Source organism: Sus scrofa, chromosome 14, assembly GCF_054392235.1.
Source record: "Sus scrofa isolate SSC_HxYL_T2T_F1_AM1 chromosome 14, Sscrofa_HxYL_maternal_Yorkshire_Landrace_v2.0, whole genome shotgun sequence".
Classification (NCBI taxonomy): Eukaryota; Metazoa; Chordata; class Mammalia; order Artiodactyla; family Suidae; genus Sus; species Sus scrofa.
In genome coordinates, this window is record NC_139396.1 from 19,027,293 (window position 1) to 19,041,811 (window position 14,519).

Below are 14,519 nucleotides of genomic sequence, written 5' to 3' on the forward strand. Positions count from 1 at the left end.
CCTCTTTTCCTTGGATTACAGAAATGGAGCTCTCTTGGTTCTTGGGGCTGCTCTGCTCCCTTGCCAGCCTGCTTCTCTCTCTCTCACAAGTGTCTTATGCTAAAAAACTCGCTCATTGCCTGCTGCTTTGTCTCAAGCTGAATTCATTCTGCAATGAGTCAGAAAAGCCTGAGCTTCATGAGTCCTGACACTGGGAGAGAGGTTTTTCCTTAGAAGACAGTGGTTTTGAGGAGTTCGAGTCATTCTTTTGTGGCACAGAAGGTTAAGGATCCAACTTTGTCACTGCAGCCATCCAGATCGCTGCTGTGGCATTCATTCCTGGGCCTGGGAACCTCCACATGTGGCAGATAATATCAAAAAAAAGGAAAAAAAATAATCATTGTGTTCCAGTCCACTCCTAACCTGGGATCCTGGGTTCAAGTGCCAAACTACCATGCAGGTTGATTCAAGTCCCACTCTCAATTTTGGCTGGGTTGAAGTCCCAGCCACGGAGTTTCACTACATTCCCCACATATACAACATAAACGGATTGTACACCCAAACAAACAGTCCCCCGTAATGACCAAACATGGCCCTTATGCATAGGCAGATAATCCAAGTCCACCATTAGACACACAATCCCAAAACTCATGGGTGAAAACACCACATGCCAAATATTCCCCTGAACACCAACTTACAAACACCTAAACACCAACTCCTTGAGTGTGCCTCTGTTACATCTCAAAACCCTTCAAATATAACACTCACCCTTAAAAACGTTCACCAAAACACAGGCATGAACTCCCCTTATACACACATATCCATAGACCTAACCAACCCAGATATCTGACCACCCACCAGACTCCCAACAACCTATTAAATATGTCTGAACCCCATCTAGGCTTGTGCATCATTCATGATTTACATCAGACTACAAAGAGATGGTGAGCACTACATTCAGGAAAGTTGTCCCCACCATGGACCCAAGCATGCCTTTTGAATATGAGCATTGACAGTAATTTTTATGTTCTGAAGGAGACACCAATGAAACTATGATCATGTACCTTGGCTCTTCACTGATTTTCCAGTGACCTGCACTACTTCCTGGGAAGTGCATGAGGGTTTTCCAATTGGAAATGTTTCTGTCTAGCTTTCCTACTCTTGAGAACTGCATGCTGGAATGGCACACATTTGAATGGCCCACAAACTTTATGCACCTGCCTCTGGAGGCCCTGCAATCACTCAAGTCTTCATGCAGCCCGACCCACAGTGCTGCCAATAAACTGTGGTGAAACACTGCTCCGGACCTTAACTCCATGCTGGCATGAACCCACACAGAGGAGGGCCCAGATATCCTACAGAGTGAAAAAGAGTGCTGAGGGCTCACACCCAACACGTGAAAAGTCCCCATATGCCTTACCAGGGCCTTCACAGAATTAAGCAGAAAGGCCGCCATGACTGGCCCCACCCCCAGGCGGGCCACCCGTTGGGAAACCACCCTCTGCCCTCATGCATGCGCTACTGGCTTCCCAAGCAGACCTGCTTCAACAGATGCTAGGAGCGGTTGGTGGAGGGTAGTCCCTGCACCTGACAGCCCTAGCCACTAGCGGACGTGTGCATGCTTGCTGGTGTGGGATGTGTGAATACCTAGCCCAGGAATTCTTTCAAGAGAGGAATATAATGGAGAATTGGCATCCTCTGGGGAGTTTTTTTGATATGTCTTCTCATTGCGATCTTTCTGACCTTCTCCTCTTCAACCTCTCTCTTGTGAGATGATCTCCCACATTCAAATTGCAAACTTGAAAACCGTCCATTTAGATATGATCCCCATGAAAGAGTTTGAGCACGGTATCCTCAATTTCGGCCAAGGGCATTCATGCCCTTTGGGCTGCAGTTCCTTAGTTTTGCTTACTGTTTTTTCTAGAAATATTAGGTCCTTTTACCTAGCAAGCCTTAGGGTTCCATTAAAAAGAATTTCTAGCAATGAATTGTAGACATGGAAAACACTCTGAGAGAACTTTCTCCTGTTTCCATGGCTAGAGCTTTTCCAAATGCATTTGTTCTACTCGAATGTTTTGCTCTCAATGTAGTTAATGCATGGAAGTTTTTCAATAAAGGTTGATTCATAGGTGTTTCCTTTGTAAGGTTTTGGTTATCCTTGTGAAGTAAACTTGACAATCTTGGCCAATTATAGCACAGCAGGTACTTTGGGAACAATTGTACTCTCCCTCCCTACTTCTTTGACTACATCACAGAATTTCCGTTGGCAATCAACCAACAAATAAATAGGAGCAGATTCAACTTACTGACCTGACATTGTCATACTTTGCAAAGAAATGTGAACCATCAGGACTGTTCTCCGGTTAGCTGCAACGTTGGAGCATTTCTTCATCAACAGGATACCTCTCATGAGCCCTTACATCTAACAACACCCAGAGCTCCCAAGGGCACAGACTTGAAATGTCCACAAGACACAAACCTGGAATCTCTCAGTGCCTTTAAATTTCCATCAGCAAGTGGAAGATTACCTGTCTTCTGATGCTTGTGATCCATTTCCAAAGATGTTTCTCCTCAGCTGTCAGTGCCTGCCCTGAAGCTCTCTGCAGGAATAATCAGAGATAAGGGTCCAAAAGACATTGAGACACCCACATGCATGACTGGTTTTCCCTAATTACATTTCAGCTAATTTGATTATCTCTGCCTCTAGGATGTAGGGTTTTGAGGTAGTAAACAAAAATTGATTGCAGAATTGGGAATGTCACTTTTCCACAATGTGATTTTCTATCAGGGTCCCTGAGAAGATGCATTCAAATACTATATCAGAGCTATGAGTGAGGATCTTATAAATAATCGGTTGAATGGCTGAACAAGGGGAGGAGACAACAAGGAGCCTGCCCTTCTTGAATGCCTGGGTACAATGCTTGCCTCACCAATCCTCTCATATGAAGTTATTGGTTGAAAAACATTTAAAATTTTCATTATAAGAGCTCAAATACAGAGAAATATTTCCAAATTTTTTATTTTTTCAATCCCCCATCAAGAGATACTTGATAGAAAGCTCACCATGATATTGCTTGAAATCCTCTCACCTCGGCTTCTCACTCTCTTTTGAGTCCATTTTTCTTTGCAAGGGGTAAGAAGCTTCTGAAGCATCTTCCCAAGTCTTTTTCTCAATGTGGGACACTCCTTATAAACCTCTCTTGCCATCCCCAACACCCTACCATCAGTAGGAATTGTAGTGGTGCTACAGCAGAGAATGAATTTCACCTCCCAAGAGATTTGGTTGCAGTCCTATTAGGTTTCCACCCCTTATCTCCCTTGGCAAGTTTCCTAATTGTCCTCTCTTCTCACCACACAAAACATGAATACTCATTCATGTCATTAGGAGAGTGATAAGGTGACATTAATTCCCAACATGAAAATAAGAGTCAGAGAACTGTTTCTCATTTGTGTCTCTGTTTTGTTTTCTAAGGGATGCAGATGGGACCATAGGTAATGATGAGTCTAGATTCTAAAGTGGAAGGTTATGGGATGCAGACAGGAAATTCACAAGCTTATAGGCAGGGCTTGCAGGCCAGGTCTTAGATGGGATTGGCTTTGTCCAAAAGGAGAGTGGACAATGGTGGATAAAATATTGGCACTCTCTCAAGGTGCACATGCATTTCATGGGTAGTTGATTTTTTAAATCCTAGAAATACAAGAAGTTTCCAATGTGGCTCAGCAGAAACGAACCTGGCAAGTATCCACGAGGATGTGGGTTTGATCCCTGGCCTCCATCAGTGAAATAAGGATCTGGTTTTGCCTTGAGCTATGCTGTAGGTCACAGACACAGCTTGCATCCCACATTGCTGTGGGTGTCCATAGGCCTGCAGCCGTAGGTCCGATTTGACTCCTATTCTGGAACTCACATATGTTGCAGGTCTGGCCCTAAAAAGGAAAATAAATTAAAGACCAAAAAAAAAAAAAACAAACCAGATCTCTGGGATATTTAGTACATTAACTTGTCTTCTTGTCCCTTATTTCTGTCCTTAACCCCACGAAGCACAAACACTCAATCCTATATCCTGCCTCTTCCATTGACATTTCATCCTGCAGATTTGGGGTCCCTTTGCCATTTTATTTTGGGTTGGACCAAAATGCACATTTCAGTTTCTAGTCCAAGTTCTCACCCTCTCTAGAACTGCTCACTACTAAGCGCCTAATATGTTACCCTTTTTGGCTAGTCTTGCCAGATAAATGCTGATGCTGAGGGAAAGGTAAATTTCAGATAAATATGGAAAGAACTTTCAGTAAAGATATGTCCAAAATGTTGCATAGGACAGAGTTAAGGCTAAAGGCAGGCACTGTGTATAGGAAATGAAAAATTCAAATGGAGCTGGATATTTACTTTTGATATTGCCTGGGTTTGAACACTCTGTTCTTTCAGTTCCTTGAATTTCAAGAGAATGTAGAAACTCCCATAATAAGGTTAGTCCAGTAACAGAGGAGCCACAATGGCAGTATGAAGGCGACAAAAATAATATACTCAGATATATGGAGACAAGATTTAATTTTCTATTTTTCCTTTTTACTGTTTTTCAAGATGAACTCTTACCTTATAATTGTTAAGTTTTCCATTGCAGTTGATTTACAATGATTTGTCTATTTCAACTTTACAGCAAAAGGACCCTGTCATACAGACACACACACACACACACACACATATATATACACATATATTATACATATATAATCGCTTTCTCACATTATCCTCCAACATTTTACATCCCTGTGCACATTTTAATTTTCAGAGACAAAGAAATAATTTTTGAAAAGGCAAATGGATTGCATTCAATGTTCCTTGCCCAAAAGATCTCTGAAAACATGTGAATGAAACAGGTAACACTGATTACCAGTGGGAACGAGGACTGAGTGGACAGGGGAAAGAGGGGGGAGGAGGACTCAACACTGCATATTCTATCTGGCACAAGTGGATTGTGATCCCTGAGAAGGGAGGAGTTGTGGAAAATGTTACATTCAAACATTTAAAAGGTAAAAGCTCCAAGACTTACCAGCAATGTCATCATACGGGAAAGATGTCAGACTGATCTCTGGTCTTGGACACGTGGGCTGTGCAGTGGCTTTTTGGATAGGCTGGGCCTTTCCAGCACAAGGGAACATGAGGAAGGTGGGTCCTGCTGGATGCTGGTTGGCACACAAGGACGGCTTCCTTAGGAAAGATGGACACACACCAATCACACATGGTGGGTCTGCTGAGAGAAGCCAAACCATAAACATTGGGATCCAGGTGGCCATGAAAACCCAAGTGGTTATCAGATGATAAATGGTGAATTTTGTTCAGAAAGTCTGGCCTCTGGGGAAGGAAGCCAAGAGCCAGGAGGGAAGCTGAGCAGGTTGAAAGACAACAAACAAGTTGATGAATAACGAAGGGAAAGGGAACATCAAGACAAACCTTGGTGCTGTGACTCTGAAAACCAACACATACATTGCCTGACGAGGCACTCGACAATTGTCTGGCCCTTGCATAAGGTGGAAGAAACGTCTGGTTCTTGCCTCCCTGCAGAGGCCAGCATGGAATGGCACCCCACCCCCACCCAGGCTCACCTGCCCTCGGCCCCTCCCCCACTGCAGAATGACTGGAGGCCCACATTCTACTGTTGAGATTCAAACTTGGGCTCCTTTACTTGCGTCCTGAGCATCTGTTGGGGCAGGTCCCTCGCTGGGTCCTGCTCTTGACTGTCCACGTTGAGGCCACCAGCCCGTGGTGGTCCAGGCCCATGCCTGTGGGAATGGCTTCAGAAGGCGGTAAGCCTCTAGACAGGGGCTGTTTTCCAAGAGAAAGGGCCTCCCTCAAATGCCTGGGTTTCCGTTTGGACCCTTCACTGTGGACATGGAGTTGGACGGAAGGAGAGGAAGGCGAGAGCACTGCACCCCAGGGACATCTCACTTGGGCAGCCTAAGGTCATACAGAAACCGGAGGCTGCCCTGGGGAGGACAGCTGCTTGGAGTTGGATAATAAGAATCTGCTCTGGTTGGGGAGGCAGGATGGCAGCAGGCAGGTTGGTGGTTTCTAGAAGGGAGACAAGCCACTTGGAACGTGTATGTAGCCAGTGTCCTCTTGCTATTCAATTTTATAACAAAACTTACTAATTTCAACCAAAAGAGGTGAGTCGTTTGAAACGGGGAAAAGATTAAATTTTAGAAAATTTGTAAGAAATGACATCTTGTGGAGTTCCCACGGGGGTGCAGCAGGTTAAGCATGTGGCATTTCCACAGTTCCAGCTTAGGTGGGATTCAGTCCCTAGCCTGTTTCTCTATGCTGCAGGTACAGCCAAAGAAAACCCCAGAAAACCTGACATTTCACTGTACTCCTGCCTACAGAATCTAGGCAGAGAGGCTGTTTTCACAACTAGACAATTAATTGTTATTCCTAAGCCATTCATTCCTTAACAGTTCTAATCTTTTATATGTATTAATCTCTCTTTAAGAAACATAAGAATCTTGCCAATACCTACGGTTTTATCAATGAACCCATTTTATCAACTGTCAGTGTCATGGCTATACATGTAAGAAATCTAAAATATATATGTGTGTATTGCATCACCCGAGTTTGCTATTTTTCTGTCTTTTGCTTCTTAGGGCCGCACCTACAGCATAGGGGAGTTCCCAGGCTATGGGTCTAATCAGAGCTACAGCTGCTGATCACAGCCACAGCAATGAGGTATCCAAGCCATGTCTATGACTTGCACAAGAGCTCACGGCAATGCCGGATCTCTGACCCATTTAGTGAGGCCAGGGATCAACCCTGCATCTTCGTGGATACCAGTCAGATTTGTTTCCACTGTGCCACAAGAACTCCTTGGGTTTGCTATTTTTCATATCACACTCTCCCTCCCTCAATCAATCCAATGGTGCTGTGGGGTGATCAGTCTTGACACAGACACCTTTCCTGGGTTCCCCTCACAGAGCCCTGTTCTGGACCCCATATCCACTTCAGCCACCCCTCTCTCCTCACTCCTTTCTGCAGTGAGCTGCTCTAGGCCCCACCAGACAGCTGCTAACATACTCTACATGGATGAAACATCGCAGTAGGTTATGTGACAGCAGGTTATCTGGTAGAGCTGCATGAACCAGAGGGACTCAACTCTTGGCCAAGCTCAGGCTGCACACACCCCAAACACTTTGCTTCCTGATAGCAGTGACTTTCAAACAAGATTCTTACTCAAGTCCCAGAGAATAATGCAGACATGGGTGCTAGCTGCATGTACATTTCATAAGAAAGGACTTATGATCTTAGAATAAATCTAATCACACATTCTAAAATTCATCAACCAATAAATGAATCATCTGGGGGACATCTACAGTACAAATACTTTCATCTCAGTCTTTCAGAGGTTTCTTAAAATAGTTTTGGAATTTATTTGACCAGGGGGAGGGGTTGGTCAGGGGATTTAGAAAGAGCCCATCACACATTCCCCATTGGACAACAATGTCCTGGAAGGCAGCAACAATGGCTTCCTTCCACCAGCACAAGAGCAACAAGACTAGGGTCAACTCTGCACCCCCTGAAAACATGCCCAGTAACTGGTAGAGAGTATTTATGCTCCAAAAATATGAGACTTCCTCCCCCAGTACTAGGATACTCCAAGAATCACTTACAGAGCCCCATCCTCTCAGTTTACAATGAAGAAACAATGGCTGGAAGAAGTGGAGTCATTGGACCAAGGTCACCCAGTAGCTTGGAGTCCAAGTAAATACATTTATTTAGCAAACAAGGGTCTGGAAACCAGTGCAGTAAAGTCCTCATCATCAGAGTGATTTTATCATTCTTCAGCCAGCCAGCCATATATTTGTTCTATTAAACTTTCACCACACAGCCTTGGCTTTAATATTGTCACATGCATTCCTCTTCTCTCCCCAGAAGAGTGATGCTCTTCGAGGCAGAAGATTCCCTCCAAATTCCATGTTAACAGTCCAGGAGAGCCTGGCTCTGCTGGGTGAGGAAGGACCATCACCTGACTGAGTGCTGCTGGAGGCAGCAAGCCAGCTGAGCAATGCCTCAGGTCCTGAGTGGACTCACTGGGAAGGCTGGTCTTGTCACTTGGCAGGGGCTGTCGCAGCAGCTGCATGTCTGTCATAACCACATTAAGTGTCCAGGGCTGATTGAGGGGCCAGAGTGTGGGAGGAGGCTGAGTGCTGGCTGTATAATTAAGACCTAGGAGAGGTACAGAACAACACCCACACACTCACTTCAACCCTGGGAGAAAGCCTGAGACCAAAGTGAACCATGAAGGTCAAGGGTGGATGCTGCAGGAATAAGGGGATAAAGCTCTGTCTTCCTCATTGAGCACCCTTGCTGGGTAGATCTCTCCTCTGGGACTGTGACCCTCTCTCTGTAAACCAAACTGTCACCAGTCTGAGGTCTTATGTGAAGATGGATCTTCCACATATCAAATTAGGTTCTAGGCTTAACAAGAGTCTTCTTGGCACATACTTAGTGGGATGACATTAGTGATGGGGGCCTAAACCCTGCTGTAAGCCATGGTGCTCCATGGCCTGCAGGGTCCTTTGGTGGGGGAGAACTGTGGTCCAGTGACTGCAGGGGCCTACTTGCCATGGGCAGAGACCCCGGATGTCAGTCATCACATATGTGTTTCATCAGAGGGGTCACGTGCTTCATGGTAGGCGAACCAGGAAGGAGCATGTGCCAGGAGCTAGGATGCAAGGGCAAGGCTGTCTGAGAACCTCAGTTACTGACCGCAGCTGCATTTTCCACGGGCCACATGCTGTTGGAACTAGACTTTGGTGCAAGCAAGTTTAGAGGGGTTCTCCATGGTGGGAGCTGTGTTCTCTCCTGATGGCACTCTGCCCATGCCAGCCTTGTGGTGTGAAGACAGAATGAGGATTGGGTGGGCTCAGTTTCTCAGCTGTGAAACCTGCATAAAAGGAGCTGAAACTCAGATATTCAGGCTTATGGACTGTCAGTGAGACCATGCTCCTTGCCTCTGATCCTTTCCTGCTTCCTCATCCTATTTCTTCACCAGTGAGCCTGAAAAGTAGGCATGGATATAGGAATGGAGGATGGAGCCTCCAGCCCAGCAGCACAGTGGTGCTGACCAGTGAGGCATGGAAGTCCTCATGTGTTGCCGAGGCTCATCGTCCAGCATAGATGCAGGCAAAGCCCAGTGAAGATTTCAAAGTCAAGAGGAGAGTGTACTCAGAAGGCTGTGCCTGGACATCTCTGACTCTAGTATGAAGCTTGCTCAGAGGCAGAGGGGAAACCAGTTAGTTGGTTAGAGAAAAGCCTTTAGCTCTGCCACTTAAACTAACAAACTTACAAATTACCTGACAGGCTTTGGGACAACACAAGGAAGCCTCAAAGATTAGGGTCAACTTCCTAGCAAGTTTTGTTCTAACAAGAGGGGGAGGAAACCCTGTATTTTAGCAAATAGCTGGGAGAGGAGGAACGAGCCAAGTAAAAAGGCAGATGAGGCTGGCAGCCCCGGGCAATCTTCAAAAAATTACTGGGAGAAACCCAGGGGGGGAGAGGAAGCTGTTGATGGGAGGTTCTGTTCCTGGTGGGGGTGGGGGGTTGCTGTTCTGCTGCAGAACTTGGAAAGCTGTGTCAAGCCATGGTGCTTGACTTAGCTTCGCTTGGTCTTTCTCAGGTGGAGCATTTGACAGGCACCTGCAGAGCTCTCTCTGGACCCCAGAGAGCTCAGACTACAAATCATCATTAGCAAAAGGTTCACAGCTTAGGTTAAGAAATGAGAAGGGACTAGGACCATCTTCAGCAGATGAAGAAACCAGGAGACACTCTTTTCTTCACAGAAGCCAAAGACAGCAGCCTTAAAATGTCTTGGGCCAGTTTGAAGAATTATAGGGAAAAGAGCAATGGTTGTAAGGAAAGCAGGGCCCTCAATTTTGTTTGGAAGTTGCTTATTATAATTGCGGATTCCATCATCATCTGGGGTGTGGGAACCCTTGAGAATAGAAAAGGGGATTTCAGAAGTTTTAACGCATAGCCTATACATGGTGAAGAGACAGGAAATGCCATGAAACCTGAAGGTGCCCCCAATGCAAGTTACACACTTGTTAGCTGACAGTGGGGCTTTGGATGCCATTTTTCAGGGCGAAAGGCAGTCTGTCTAAAGGGTAGAAGGTGTCCCTAGAACATAGAAACTCTGTGTCACAACCCATTGACCGGAGACAGCTTTTAATTGACCATGGATGTTTGAGGCTAGAGTCTGGTGAAATTATGCACTTTTAATGGCAACTTGGAGGAGCTGAACCAGGACATGTGCTGCTCTTTTCTCTCTTTGATTCCTTGTCCATCGTCCTCCTCTACACACTGCAAGCCATCTGCCATAGTCTGTAACTGGTGACAACTGTGCAGATTTAAACTGCAGGAGAGGCATCAGGCTCTGCAAACTCTGCATTTCCAAAATCGCTGTTTGGACTGTAAGCTGACCAAATAGACACATTTAGGATTTGGGCTCCTGTTTCCCAGCCAGAAATGCAGGCCTGGAAAAAGATGCTTCTCTATCTTGACACAAAGCTTTGTCTTGACAATTCATTGGAGCATTGAGAAAATGGAACACAGAAGTCTCAGAGTTGGTGCAGCCCAATTTGGAAGCACGGGGAGGCTCCACATCCATTCCGGAGAAAATGAATTATGCTGCAGGTTCCGAAGAAGATCCTGACATTATCAGGAGCCGCTCTCACTAGGGCCCTCTGGTCAGGACCAGCCAGAGGAAGAAAAAGGAGGAGAGAAGAGATGCTTTTCAGGTATCTTAGGTCTTGAGTTGATGATGGGAGGGAGCTGGGTAAGAAATTTTACAAAGTTATAACACATATTTACGATCCCTCACCTCATCAGCTCCTGTCTGCTTGACAAGGACAATACCCCTTCAGGAAAATAAGAAATAAAATGGAAAGTGGCCTCACGATGAAATTACCTGAAGCAATGGCCTGATATGTTACAGAGTGTTGGGAGCAACATTAAAAAGGCATTTGTAACTGGCCACTTCCATGGCTCCAAGTGGAAGCTGATGCAGGCCTTCTCAGTCCCAGGGCTTTTGTGAGAGTTGGCTCCTCATGACCACTCTTGGAAAGCCAGGCCTGGGACCCTGGGGACCCCACCTGGGAAAAATTCCTTTTAAAGAGTCACAGCCCCTCTTACATGGACATTCTAGCAAGAGTCACGTCTGGGCAGAGGGTCAGAGGCATTCGCACCTGTGAGAGGACGAAGGAGGAGCCCAGCACCAAAGGGGGCTGGAAGTTGGCGACTGTCACCACAATAATCTAATTATTACTCTGCTCCTGTCCCCTCCTGAATAACTTTTTTATTGAAGTAGAGTTGATTTCCAATGTTGTGTGTCAGGTGTGCAGAAAAGTGATTCCATTATACCCCTGCATGTGTATATCTAGTCTTTTCCAGATTCGTTTCCATTACAGGTTCGTAAAAGATGCTGATAGGTTGTCTATTTGATATTTAGTAGTGCTGATAACGTCCTCAATCTACCATAACTGGGCGCATCTGAATGACACCCAACGCCCCTCCTTCCTGAAGGCTTTCCTCTCAAGCTGGATGCCTGTCAAGATTCCTGCGCTGTGTGACAGCCCTCTCACTGCTGGCCCTGCAGTCAGCCCCTTCTCCACTTCCTCTAGCTGTCCTCTCACCTCATCACCATCCACCCCGCCTTATTCCCACCTCATTACCGACCTCCCACTTCACCACCACCCTCCCACCTCATCCCCATCCTCCCATCTCACCACCACCCTCACATCTCATCTCCGTCGTCCCCACCGCCCCCTCACTCCCTCAGCACCACCACCTGCTCCCCACTGGTTCTTCTGACGCCCTGGACTCCTCTGCCCCCCCTCAGGCCTCCTCCTTCTCAGCAGTTCAACTGTCACCTACAAAGCCCATTAACAATTCCCTGCTCATAAAAGTACAGTCTGGGAAATAAAGCAAAGTCTACCTTTTCTTTTCCTTTGTGCTTGGCCGGGTTTCAGTTGCTTGCAGGGCGCAGTGCAGAGACACCACGCCTGCACTGCAGACCCCAGTTAGGGAAGCAGCTGCGCCAGCCGTTAAAAACGGCTCCTGAGGAAACTAAGAGCAACACCGCGATTCAAGATGGCAGCGGACTGTGAACTCTGCTGTGCCTGGGATTGGGTGTGAGCCGTGTGCCCCCGCCTCCCACGGACTGCCGAGGCCCCGCCCCCCCAGGAAACGGCCTGCCGAGGCTCCGCCCCCCCAGGAAATGGCCTGCCAAGGCCCCGCTTCCCCAGCTCGGCCTGCAGAAGCCTCGACCCCCAGTCACATAGCCTGCCTAGGCCACGCCCCCCGGCAGAGGGCCTGCCGAGGCCCCGCCCACCTGGCACATGGCCTGTCGAGGCCCCGCCTCCCCGCGCGCGGCCTGCCGAGGCCCCGCCCCCCAGGAAACGGTCTGCTAAGGCCCCGCCTCCCCCGCTCAGCCTGCAGAAGCCTCGCCCCCCAGTCGCATCGCCTACCGAGGCCCCGCCCCCCCGCGCGCGCCCTGCCGAGGCCCCGCCCCCCCGGAACAGGGCCTGCGGCGGCTTCTCCTACCTGGCACGCGGCCTGCGGAGGTCCGGCCCCACCGCGCGCAGGGCCTGCAGAAGCCTTGCCCACTGGGCACTTGGCCTGCTGAGGCCCCGCCTCCCCGCGCGTGGCTTGCCGAGGCCCCCCCCCCCGAGTACTTGGCCTGCCTAGGCCCCGCCTCCCCGCGCGGCCGGCAGAATCCGCTCCCCCAAGTCACATGGCCTGCGGAGGCCCCACACCCCTGGCGGAGGGCCTGCCATACCCTGCCTCCCCTTGCGCAGCTTGCAGAAGCCTTGCCCACCTGGCACGTGGCCTGCCGAGGCCCCCCCCTCTTCCGCGCGCGTACCGCAGAAGCCGCGCCCCCCAGTCACACAGCCGGCCGAGGCCCCGCCCCCCGGGACACGTCCCGCAGAGGCCCCGCCCCCCCGTACAAGGACTGCCAAGGCCCCGCCTCCCTGGCACGGGTCTACCGAGGGTCCCCCTGTCAGCGCGCGGCCTGCCGAAGCCCCGCCTCCCCGCGCGCTGCCTTCCAAGGCCCCGCCCCCCCACGTCACGGCCTGCCGAGGCCCTGCCTCCCCGCATGGCCTACCGAGGGGGTTCCCCCCCCCCCACCAAACAGGGCCTTTTTTTTTTTTTTTTTGCCTTTTTAGGGCCACACCCACAGCATGTGGAGCTTCTCCAGGCTAGGGGTTGAATTGGAGCTGTAGCTGCCAGCCTACACCACAGCCATGGCAGCATGGGATCTGAGCCACATCTGTGACCTACACCACAGCTCATGGCAATGCTGGATCCTTAACCCACTGATCAAACCTGCAAGCTCATGGTTCCTAGTTGTTTCCATTGCGCCATGACGGGAAGTCCAGAAATTCAAACAATTAAAGTTAAAAATTGGAAAATATTTTAATCATTAAATTGTTAATGTTTTCTCTTTGTTCCTCCTTTGGAACGTGACATCTTTTCTTTTGTCCCAAGATATATGTATCAGATCTTCTGGCTACTGACTGACAACTAGGAGGTATATTTAGTTTTAGTCATTGATGATGGAAAACAACTGTTCACATGAAAGCTCTTCCAAACATGGAGGGAGTCTTTGTGTGATGTTTTTATTTTTAGGCTAACTGTGCATTGATGTGCTTGAGAATTCTGGAATGCCAGTCTTGCTATATTTAGTTTTCAGTATCATATAGTGTTGTTCTGTCGGTTGCTTTTTATTCTTTTTGTCTTTTTAGGGCTGCACCTGCAGCATATGGAAGTTCCCAGGCTAGGGGTAGAATGAAAGCTGCAGCTGCCCCTCCACCACAGCCATAGCCACAGAAATGCGGGGTCCAAGCCTCATCTGCAACCTACACCACAGCTTACAGCAGTACTGGATCCTTAACCCACTGAGCGAGGCCAGGGATGAAACCCACATCCTCATGGTTCCTAGTCAGATTTGTTTCCACTGAGCCATGACAGGACCTCTATTCTTTCTGAATAATCTCTGTTCTCTGAGACATGAGCTGGTCACCAGTGCTGAGCTCCTCCCAGTGATGGTCTTGCTGTTTAACCAGCAGGAATCAACTGTTGAATATTGATGTGAGGGGGAAGAAGGAAACTAGTGGAAGAACACTGGGATGTCATGATTGGACAAAGATCATGCTGGCACAATAGCACAAGATAGAAAAAGAACCGTAATTACCCCAGGTGGGAGAGAAAGTGCTGGGAAACACTGAAGTAGCAATTACAGTATTGATTCTTGGATGCCCTGTGCCATGGGCCTGCTGGCACCCGTGCTTTTTATTGTGCCATTCCAGCTTTCAGAATCCTGGGGGAGACCGTGGAATCAGTTGTTTCCATCTCTGCCAATGGCCATGACAGGGCACAGGCCTTGGCCAAGCCTGGCCCATGGTGGCGCTGCTGGGCACAGCCCTGGGAAAGAGGGTGTTCTGAGCAGGGCAGCTGCAGACGTGCAACAGAAACTGTTGACATCCACAAG

The 14,519-nt window shown here is 48.3% G+C and overlaps 1 long non-coding RNA gene across 2 annotated transcripts; it reads right to left on the bottom strand.

Moving 5' to 3' along the window:
- Nucleotides 1-10,178: 10,178 nt before the first annotated feature.
- Nucleotides 10,179-12,947, bottom strand: LOC146396380 (uncharacterized). 2 transcript variants are annotated; one of them, XR_014828368.1, is made up of 3 exons: nt 12,846-12,947; nt 11,964-12,094; nt 10,179-10,801 (listed from the first exon to the last, which is right to left on the bottom strand). It is a non-coding gene; the product is annotated as an uncharacterized LOC146396380 (long non-coding RNA). The 2 variants fall into 2 exon arrangements; XR_014828367.1 differs by lacking the exon at nt 12,846-12,947 and having other exon boundaries at nt 11,964-12,133.
- Between the last annotated feature and the right edge of the window lie 1,572 nt (nt 12,948-14,519).